Here is a 10744-nt window from a genome sequence, read left to right as displayed (position 1 = left end):
CCGGGCTCCCCGAGTCGGCCATGACGCGCGGCCGGTCCGCTGCGGCTGTGGACGGATGGACGCCGAGGCCCCGCGGTCAGCTGACGGCTCCGCCCCGCCCCGCCCTCAGGGTGGCTCAGCCTGCCCTTCCTATGGCTTCTGCGCTCGTTGTTCTCCTCCATCCTTCCTCTGGATCGCGCCTTTAAATTCCGTTTCTGGACCGTGAAAGCCCCGGAGAGCCCCGCCCTCCGCCTCTCGGGGTGGGACGCCTGTGGGGACTCCACGTCTGGGGTGCGGGACCCCTGGCTACAGCCCCGATGCTGCGCACCCTCCGCACCTAGCAGGACTGCTGGTGCGGAAAGTCTCGAACTCCGAGTACCCGCAAGTGTTCTAGAAGGCTCTGCACAGTTACTGTGTGCAACAGTGAGTTGGAGGGAAGCCAGAGAAAAAGGCCTCTAAGAATAGGGCCTAGGCACAGGGCCCCTCCTGGCCCATTTGCAGCATTTATTTGGCCCTGCTCTCTCTTGGGGACACGCACACATATAAGCAGAGCCCTTGTCCCCAAGGAATATACACAGTTCACCATTTGTTCTTGAGGCTTGCTTGTGATTTGTGTCTGAGAACCTTATAAAAAGTCTTAAACAGCAAACTTGTTTCTCTACTAGCAAAGCCAGAGAGCATTTTAGTTTATGTTGCTGCATGTGTCACTTAATTGGCAAAATACAGAATCCGGCAGAGTCAAACTAGGCCTTTTGACTCCTACAGTGTAGAAGTTGTGATAGACTTAAAAAAAAAAAAAAAAAAAAAAAAAACACCCAAATTGTACTCATTTTTCAAGATTTTTATATTCTTCTTTCACTAGATCTTAAAACTTAGTGTTCAGCTGGCCAATTTTTTAAAAATCTGTTTTAAGGAGATATAATTTAATACAGTAAAATTCGCCCTTTTGGGAGATACCCTCACAAAGAAATGCACTTGTTAAGTTTTGATCTAGAGCTTGCCCTGGAAGTCTTATGTGTGCAGAGATGGGACTTCTAGAAGATGATTGGATCGTGGGAGTGCCGTGATCCTTGGTAAATTGGCCCACTGGGGAGTTGATAGCTAATGTGCTGTTCGAAGGTGGGGCACGATTGGAAGAGGTCTGCCGCATGGGTTCTGCCTTTGGAGGGTACCTCTCCATTCCCTGCACCTCCCTTCACACTGTGCTTCCTAGCTGCTCTGCCTGTCTGTCACGATGTTTCCACCTTGCTATGGGCTGAATCCTCTGAACCACACACTAAATTAAACCTTTCTTCCTTTTTAAGTCATGAGTGTCAGGTATTGTGTTCACTGATTTGAAAGCTGACTAATGCACCAGTTATATAAGTACTGCAGTAATGAAGATACAGAGCAGTAATATCACTTGCCTCAAAACGCCCTTATGGCTTTTTGTCACATGTAGATTCTGTTTCCGTCCAGGGTGACAGGTCCCAAGAACGAGGTGCTTCAAATGAAAAGAAAAGTAGGAGAAACAAGAAAAACAAGGGAGACAAAGTTCCTGGATCAGGGGGCTTACAGCCTCTTGGACTACACCCCCGATTACAATCTCAGTCACACTTTATTGAGCGAGAACCAAGGGCGTAGCTAGTACAAATGGGCAGATACCAAACGTTTTAGCAAGGATAATACAGCTCAATTATCAGAAGTATGAGATTTGACTTCGTAAGCCCTCATGTTATCATTCCTTCAGGTATGTCTCAGTAAAGCCTTTAGTGTTGACCATGGCGGCTTTCCACAAGGACAGAGGTTTTGCAATCTTATCCTTTCCACCAAGGCTTTTGCTAGACTCCCTCCAGAGCTAAACAGTCATATGGCTTGATCAGGCCTGAGGGAATACATTGAAAAAGTAATTAAAGGGTTATCTTTCTCCACTGGTAATCCAACACAGGCCTGTAATCCCAGTATTTGGGAGGCTGAGGCAGGAGGATCGTAAACTCAAAGCCAGTCTGGGCTGTATAATGAAGCCTTATTTTAAGAAACCCTAACAAACAATAAACAAATCACTGTGTGTCCTCAGTGCTTTGTCTAACTAAAGAACGTCCTTTCCCACAGCTTTTCTCCCACTTATAGCATTGGTGACCACTGTCTCAAATATTTTGTCTTTTCTAGAATGTCATAAATGAAATTTTATGTGTAGCTTTTTGAGTGTGGCCGTAAAGTAACTTGTTCCTTTTTAACTGAATAATCTTCCCATGTGGAATTTCCAGCTTTTTGAAAATGATGAGCAGTGCTACTATAGGTCTCTCCTTCTCTTGGGCAAATACAGGATAGGTAAATACTAGCAGTGGAAATACTGGGTCATGAGGTAAGTGTCTTAAGTTACTTTCTTGTTGCTGTGACAAAATCCCTGACACCTGAAGTTAAAGGTGTGAAGGTTTATTTCAATAGCTGTTTGTAGAGGTTTCAGTTTTGCTAGTGAGCTCTCTCCAAGGCAAGCAGGCATGGCAGAGTAGAGAGGAGGCAGCAAGCATTGCAAGCTGCAGGCAAATCTCACTTTCCCTGTTACCCTATCCAGGCTACAAACTGTTTTGCATATTCTAAATTTTTGTTTTCATTTTTATTGTGCTTTAAATGTTCTTACATTTTTTGAATACAAGTTATACATGAGAAAGGTATTTTATATTTTCTTTCATTCTATGGCTTTTTATTTTCGTAGCAGATTTTTTAAAAGTTAATTTCATTAATTTTTCTTTCATTGCATTTATTATTTTTCTTGTTACTGAGACAAAATACCCGACACCCAAAGTTAAAGGAGAAACAATTGTAGCTTATAGTTTGTAGAGGTTTCAGTTCAAAGTTGGGTGACTCCAAGGCAGAGGGGCAGGGCGGAGGAGAAGCAGTTCACGGCAGACAGAAGGCAGCAAAGCAGTGAAGAAGGAAAGCAGCACGTGAACAGCAGTGACATCAGCAGCCCTCTTTCTGCCCCTTACATTATATCCAGGCTACATCCTGTTAGGGCAAGTAGCACTTACACCCGGCGGAGGGGGGGGGGGTGCTTCCCATTTTCCACACCCAGAACTGTTCCAGTCCAATCAGTGGACTAATTTAGTAATCACACACACACCCTTGAACACAGCATCACACACAATTCCTCCGAGCATATCGCATCTTAGATCCAGCCTCCTCTGTAAAGCCCGCCTATGACCGCGTGAGGCTTTGGGGGGACATCTACACACAAGTCATACCACTTACAGATTGTGCTTTTGGTGTCATACAGAAGAGATCTCTGCAAAATCCAAGGCCATAAGGCTTTTTTTCCTATGTTCTCTTATACAAGTTTTATAATTTTAAGTTTCTCATGTAGGCTATAATCCTTACTAAATTAACTTTAGCACAGATATGAAGGTTTGTTTTTTGTGTTTTTTAAAAAATAGGATGTTCTGTTGATCCAACACTTTGTTGAAAACAGTCCTTTCTCTCCTGAATTGCCTTTCAGATTTGTTTAAAATCAATTGATTTTATATATACTGATCTGTGTCTGGACTTTTTCTTCTGCTGCATTTACTTATATGTGTATTCTTTGACTAATATAACACTTGATAACTGTAGCTTTAGAATAAGTCTTGAAATTAGGTAATGAGTTATCGTACCATATGCATTTTCAAAGCTGTTTTTGCATTCCTAGTTTCTGTGCCATTTTCCTTGACAAGCTTTTCAAAAGACTCTTACTATAATTTGGATTCAAACATCTTTAAACCATTAGCAATACATATAATATTTGTTTCTTAATATGTGCTTAAACTTAAGTGTTATTTCATTTGGTGGGTTTTATAGACTGGTGCATAACTGGTGCTGCAATAATGCAGGGTTGTGAATAGTATAGATGGGCCGTTAATGCGCAGTCTTTATCGTGACAAATAGTAGCTCACGCAGCTGTCACATTGAAATGAAACAAGGAAGTAGGAAGGGGTGACAGACACTGATGAGGTGGTGGGGGCACAGGTCTGTACTCAGACACCTGGCTTCAGTTTCTGCCCCTGTACTGATTGTCTTGTACTCAGTTCTCAAGTCAGAATAATGATCATCCCACCTTCAAAGGTTATTATTTTTTTAGATTTCTTGTGTTATGTATACGTATCTTATTGTGACATCATTGTCATACCATAAAATTCACTCAAAGGGTAGTTTTGAGTATTTACTGAGAACTTACTGCAGGAACTAACACCTAGTGAACACCGTCACAGCTAATGATCAGAGTGAGAGGAAAGAATCATTGAGATCAGTACTAACTGAAATGTAAAGATTGAAGTCCTTTTGTTAGTTTGCTGGGGGTGTGGCAGCAGAGTGCCGCTGACACGTGTCGTTTAGTAGTTCTGGAGATTAGAAGTCCAAAATCAGGTCTTTGGCAGGTCATTTCATTTTGAGGGGTACAAGGGAAGGATCAGCTCCAGGCTTGTAGATGGCTGCCTTCTGCCTGTGTCTCTTCACATCACCTGTCTTCCATGAGTGTCTCTGTGTACAATTTTCTCCTTTTGTTAAGGACTCCTCGTCATATCAGATCAGGCCCCATCCTAACAACTTCCTTTTAATTTGATTCTTAGTAAAATCTCTATCACTGAATAAAGCCATCCATTCTGAGGGTTAGGACTTCAGTATATGAATTTGATGGGATATAATTCAGCCTGTAATGCTTTACCCTCTTGGTAAATTCGCATCCTTGTTACACACAAAATACGTTTACCTCATTTCAACATCCCCAGAAGTCCTAACCCACTCAAGCACCAACTCCAAGTTCACCATCTTATCTGTGATAGTTAATTCTATATACCAACTTGACTAGACCAGGAAATGCCCAGGTACTTCGCCAAGCATTATTCTGGGTGTGTCTGTGAAACTTGTTTCTAGATGAGATGAATGTTTGCACGAGATTGGATAAAGCGAGTTGCCCTCCCAAATGTCAGTGGTCTTTATCTAATCAGTTTAAAGTCTGACTAGCAAAAACTTGGCTTTTTTTTCTTTCTTGTCTTAGAATTACAATACCCCATCGGCCCTTTTGGGGCTAGCTTGGCAGCTGCAGATCTGAGACTTCCTTTTTTTTTTTTTTTTTGGTTTTTCTCTGGTACCAGGAACCGAACTCATGACCTTGCGCTTGCCAGGCAGGCGCTTTTGCCACTGAGCTAAATCCCCAGCCCAGATCTGAGACTTCTTATCTTCCGTAACTGTATGAGCCAGTTCCTTACAGTAGCCCCCGCATACCTTATTTTTTCTGGTTTTTTTTGGGGAACCCTAAGTAACACATCATGTAAACATCATTTACATCAAGTATGGGTGAGACTGGAGGTACGATTCATCCTAAGGCAAAATTCACAGCTGTACACCTGTGAAACTGTGCAGTTCATCTGGTTCCAGGATATATTGGTGGGACAGGCACAGGACAGACATTCTCATTCTCAAAGAGTCAGGGGTTCTAAGCAGGTCTGAAACCTATGTGGGAAAATCGCACTAGATTTTGGGGTTTGAGGGGCTTAGGGATCCTCTTTAGCTCCACCCTCTGACCTCTCAGGGAAGTGCACCCACTGAGGTGGGAGCCCCCTTCTCAGCCTGGAGTCGGTGGCAGAGGCAGTCCCAGTGCCCTCTGAACTCTCTTTCGGGTCATTCTGGTCTTTTCTTCAAAGGTAACAGTTATTCATAGCCTGATAACCTTGTTGTACTGTTTTTAGCATAGAATCCTAGAAATCTGACAGCCTTCCTTCACTTTGTCCTATTTCTATCCTCTTTAATCCCACCTGGTAGTATTTCCGATAGTGTGAAATTCTCAGAAACTTTTAATGTATGAGGTGGTTCACTTCAGGGTGGCAGGGGGAGGGAGGCATCGTGTCAGGGAGCCCCGCAGATCTTCCCTGTATGACTGCATCTTTATTCCTGGCTTCTGCTGTGATGGTTCATTGGATCTATGAACCACATGCATAATCCCTATGGCAAACTGTTGTACAGTTGGTCTTGGTTCCATTTCCAGGCTTTACTATCTGCATGAGCTGAAAAATTTTCCAACCTCCAAATTTCTAATCCCTTTTTGGTTAATATTTCCCTCTTAGTTTATGTATTCCCTCTTGGATTTTGCTCTGAGCAGTAGGGAGAAACCAGGTTGTACTGTACCTCTAATGTGTGGTTCAAAAATCTCAACTAAATATCCAACAACACGTGCAAATTCTACTTTCCACAAAAAGTGGAACGCGGTTGTTATAAATTTCTTTGCCACTGTATCACACCTTCTCCAGAATTATGATCAAATTAAGTTCGTAAACCAAGGTACCATTGTGTGATCATCTGCACCAGCCCTGCCTTCTAGCTCTTACACTCTGTCCTCACATTGGCTACTTCTGCTGCCCATACTTTAAGTGGAAATTTTTATCTCTTGGATTAATCTTTGTACATTTTCAGAGATTCTTGTTAAACTTGTCGTTCATGTTTTGTATCTTTTTTTTGCAAGCTTCACTGGCTTTTTCTTATTGTCTTCTTTAAACTCACTGATCCTTAAGCCCATTATCCTATTAAGCCTATTATCAATTTAGTCATTATTTTTACTTACTTTCCTCTCTCATTGCTGAGGCAAAATAGTCAACACCTAAAGTTAAATGGGAAGGGTTTATTTAGCTCACAGTTTGCAGAGGTTTCAGTCTATAGTTGGCAGGCTCCAAGGCAGAGTGGCACATGGCAGAGGGGCATCACAGAGGAGAAGCAGTTCACGGAAAACAGAAGACAGCAAAAGCCAGCAAGCAAGGGACCTTAACATTCTCTTCCTGCCGCTTTTATCTTATCTAGGCCACTCAGGGAGGGCAGCACTCATATCCTTAATCATAGTGCCCTTGATCCTAGCGTTGCATCCTGAATCAATTCCAGTGTCACACACTCTAGACCGAGCCACCTCTGAAAAAAACCCATCTGTGAGTGTATGAGGCTTTGGAGGGACATCTAGACATAAGTCATAACAGTCATATCCTCTTTTACCGCTTCATATAATTCAGGTATTTGGCTTTTGATTTTCTCCCCATGGATGCCCCAGGGATAAGCTCTTAAGAGACTTGGGAGTGTGGGAGGCATTTTGTTGCCTTGCTTGCTCAAGTTTTTTTGTGTATGTGGTTGTCTACCTGTACACTGTGGGTTTAGGAAAAGGTTTTGTGGTATGCAAATTTTTTTAGTTAGTATCTACTTTCCAGTCATGTGCTTTGAGTGTGGCTAACTGTAGGCCTTTGCCTCTGTCCCGAGACCGAACCACCTCCACCAGTTTAGAGAGGGGAGGTGCAGTATAATTGACGCAGCACCGAGTTCTGAAATGAGCCACAGTAATGTTGATGACACAGAGACAAACCAGATATTGGCATATAGTAAAAATTAGTTAATAGCAACAACTGTGCCACCCTGCATGTAGCAAAGAAATCGGCACCTAATAAATACATAATAAAGTACATAATAAAGTCAAGGACAAAATGGATATTGATATACGAGACCAATAAAAGTTAGCACTGTATAACCCTGAACAGTGGAAAGAAGATCTGCAACAATAATGTAGACATGAAGACCAACTTGAATATGAGTGAACACTTTCTAAATGCAGTAACTGCCACCATTAGCAATGGAAAGGAATCAACAGTGGCAGCGTAGAGTCTACTTAGGGTCTAAAAGTGAATAAAGCTCAGCAGTAGCACTAATAAAAAGAGGAGTAGGGAAGAGGAAGATGAGAGACTTTGAAAAATAAAAGGAAGATGGAAAAAAAGAGAAAAGTGAGATAAAGGATTCACTTAAAGACAAAAGGAAAATTGTTAGAATTAGACAAAAGTAACAGCACAAGGAAGAAAAAAAAAAGATTAAAAAACCCCAAACTCCCAAAAACCAACAATGAAAAAGAGAAGTGAGTCCAAAAAATTCTTCTCTGTGTTTGAATGGTTTTCCCCCCAGGGTCTGCAATTGTGAAATCTACCAGCTGTGGTGGGAAGGTAGAGTGGCAGGCAGTATTCTGTGTGTGGGTGGAGTCCACTGTACCTTCCCTGCTGGGTGTGGTTGGTCAGTGATGTCTGCCCAATGGCTGTATTTACTCCAGTTCCTCCCCGTTTCTGTGTCCTTCTGTGTGTCCCAAATCCCTGCTTTCTTGCCAACTAAAACCCCAAGTCATCTTTGCAGTTTACAGTAACTGTGGGCTTTCCTTAGGTTTGTGCTGCCAGCCCGGTTCACTGTTTCTCCCTGGGGTTGCTGACTCTTTCTAGGCTTGACAGCTTCCTCCCCGGAAGCTGTGGCTAGCATTCCAGACTGCTTTCTTCTCCCTGTGTTGTTTGTAATTTCTCTAGTTTCTCTGTGATTTCCTGTCAGTTCCTTCTGTGATTTCCTGTCAGTTCTTTCTCAGTTCCTGGAGCTTTCCCTCCTTTCTCTTCGCTAACTTGTTTTTGAGATACTGTGAGTCTTGGTCCTGGAGAAACTGTGGTCTGTTGCTGGATTTCACACTGCCATCTTCCTTCCATGAATGATTATTTGCTGTTAAGTTCAATTTGCTAGTATTTTATTGAGTTTTATGTCTGTGTTAATATAGGATATTACTTTATAGGTTTCTTTCTGTTGTTACTGTGTCCTTGCCCTGTTTTGGTAACCAACTATTGCTAGCCTCATAGTTTAGAATTGCTCCCTCCTTCTATGGACAAGTTTGAGAAGTGGCATTAGTTCTTCCATAGTATTTTTGTTGTTGTTGTTGTTGTTTTCCGGTACCAGGAATCGAACTCGCGACCTTGTGCTTGCCAGGCAGGCGCTGTGCTGCTGAGCTCAGTCCCCAGTCCCCTTCCATAGTGTTTTGTAACAGCAGTGATGCCATCACTAAAGGTTTCTTTTTTGGGGGACATTTTATTACTGATTCAGTGTCATTACAAGTAAGTCTATTCAGGTTTTCGATGTCCTCATGGTTCAATTTTGGTAGATGTATCCAGTAATTTGTCTATTTCTTTGTTTCATTAGTCTTTTGTCTTTTAAATTCTATTTCATTTATTTCTGCTTTGATCTTTATTGTTTCTTTCTAATTTGGGGTTTGATTTATTCTTGCATACATATACTTACATATTAATTTTTTGAGACCAGGTCTCACTATATAGTTGAGGCTGGCCTTGAACTTACTCTGCAGCCCAGGCTGGCCTCAAAATCACAGTGAGCCACCTCCCTCAGCCTCCTAAATTCTGGGATTAGTGGTGTGTACCATCACAACTGGCCTGCATTCTTGAGATGTATTGTTAGATTGTTTATTTGAAATTTTTGTTTTTTAAAAAATTGTAGGCTCTCATCACTGTAAAATTTCCTTTTAGTATTGATTTTGCTGTAGCCTACATATTCTAGTGTGTTTTTCCATTTTCATTTCTTTCAAGGGGTTTTAAAATTTGCCCCTTACTTCCTTAGTGACTTGCTGTCCCTTCAAAAGTGCATTATTCAGTCTTCATGCACTTGTATAATTTCTAAAATTTTGTTATTGGCTTTAAGTTTACTTTATCATGAAAGATACAGAATATGATTTTAGTTTATTTCTTAGTTTGTTAAAACTCATTTTGTGGCCTAATGTATGGTCTGTTCTAGAGAAAGTTTCATTTGTTGATGAAAAGAATGTATTTTGCAGCAGTTGGATGAAATGTTACATAAATTTCTGCTAAATCCATTTAATTTGCAGTATAGTTTTACTACTGATGTGTCTTTGTTGATTTGGCAGGGGATGTCTGGATGATCTATCCATTGGTAAGCGTCGGGTATGGAAATATCCCAGCATTACTACATTGTAACCTGTATCTCCCTTTAGGTCTAATTGTGTTTGTTTTGTAAGCCGGTGTGCCATCATTAGGTACACGCACATTTACAATCTCTTGTTGAATTGATTCCTTGATCATTATACAATGACCTTCTTTATCTCTTCTTACTCTGACAAAGTTTACTTTGTCAGATAGAAGTGTAGTTACTCCTGCTTGTGTTTGGATTTCATTGACTAGGTATATCATTTCCATCCTTTCATTTTTCAGTCTGTATATAAAGAGTTGTGTGGTGAATTTCTTGTAGATAGCGTCTTCTCACATCTTGTTTTATTTGTGTGCTCAGTCAGTCTGTATCTTTTGAGAATTTGACCCATTTATATTCATAGTTATCGATAGCAAAGAACTGAGTGTTGTCTCTCTGTTGATTTTGCTCTTGTTTTGAATATTCTTCCTCTTTTTCATTTTGTGTTTTACTCCATTGACAGTTTGATCTTTTTTCTTTTGTGTATCCACTTTTCTAGCAAGATTTATACTTTCACATGCTTTCACGATGGTAGTTACCTTTCTTTCACTCTGGATGTAGGACTCCCTTAAAGTATCAGTTGTAAGGCTGGTCCAGTGGTCATGAATTTCTTCCATTTTTGCTTGTCTTAGGAAATCTTTTTCATTTATGAAGGGTAGCCTCGGTGGGCATATTAATCTTGGTTTGCAGTTATTTTCTTTTTGGACTTAGAATACGTTGTTCTATTCCCACTCGTCTGTAGGTTTTCCACTAAGAAATCTGCTCTTAATTTGATGGGGATACCCTTAAATGTAACTTAGTGCTTTGGTTTTGCAGTTTAAAAATTCTTTGTCTTGTTCTTTTGACTGTTTGACTGTGATATGCCGTAGTGAACATTTTACCTTTTTGTTACTAATTGAGCTAATTCTTTGTCTTGTACTTTTGACCATTTGACTATAGTATGCCATGGTGAACATTGGACTTTGTCCTTACATGTCTTTCCCATTATCAGGGA

At 41.1% G+C, this 10744-nt stretch overlaps 1 protein-coding gene across 4 annotated transcripts in view; it reads left to right on the top strand.

The window, feature by feature from the left end:
* Herc3 (HECT and RLD domain containing E3 ubiquitin protein ligase 3) overlaps window positions 1-10744 on the top strand; it is a 145810-nt gene that overhangs the window by 127668 nt on the left and 7398 nt on the right. The window lies entirely within an intron of this gene.

The sequence above is a fragment of the Chinchilla lanigera genome, unplaced genomic scaffold, assembly GCF_000276665.1.
Source record: "Chinchilla lanigera isolate Chin_1 unplaced genomic scaffold, ChiLan1.0 scaffold00073, whole genome shotgun sequence".
NCBI classification, from domain to species: Eukaryota; Metazoa; Chordata; class Mammalia; order Rodentia; family Chinchillidae; genus Chinchilla; species Chinchilla lanigera.
The sequence above is the reverse complement of the archived record's forward strand: the minus strand, read 5'-3'. Positions and strand labels throughout refer to the sequence as shown.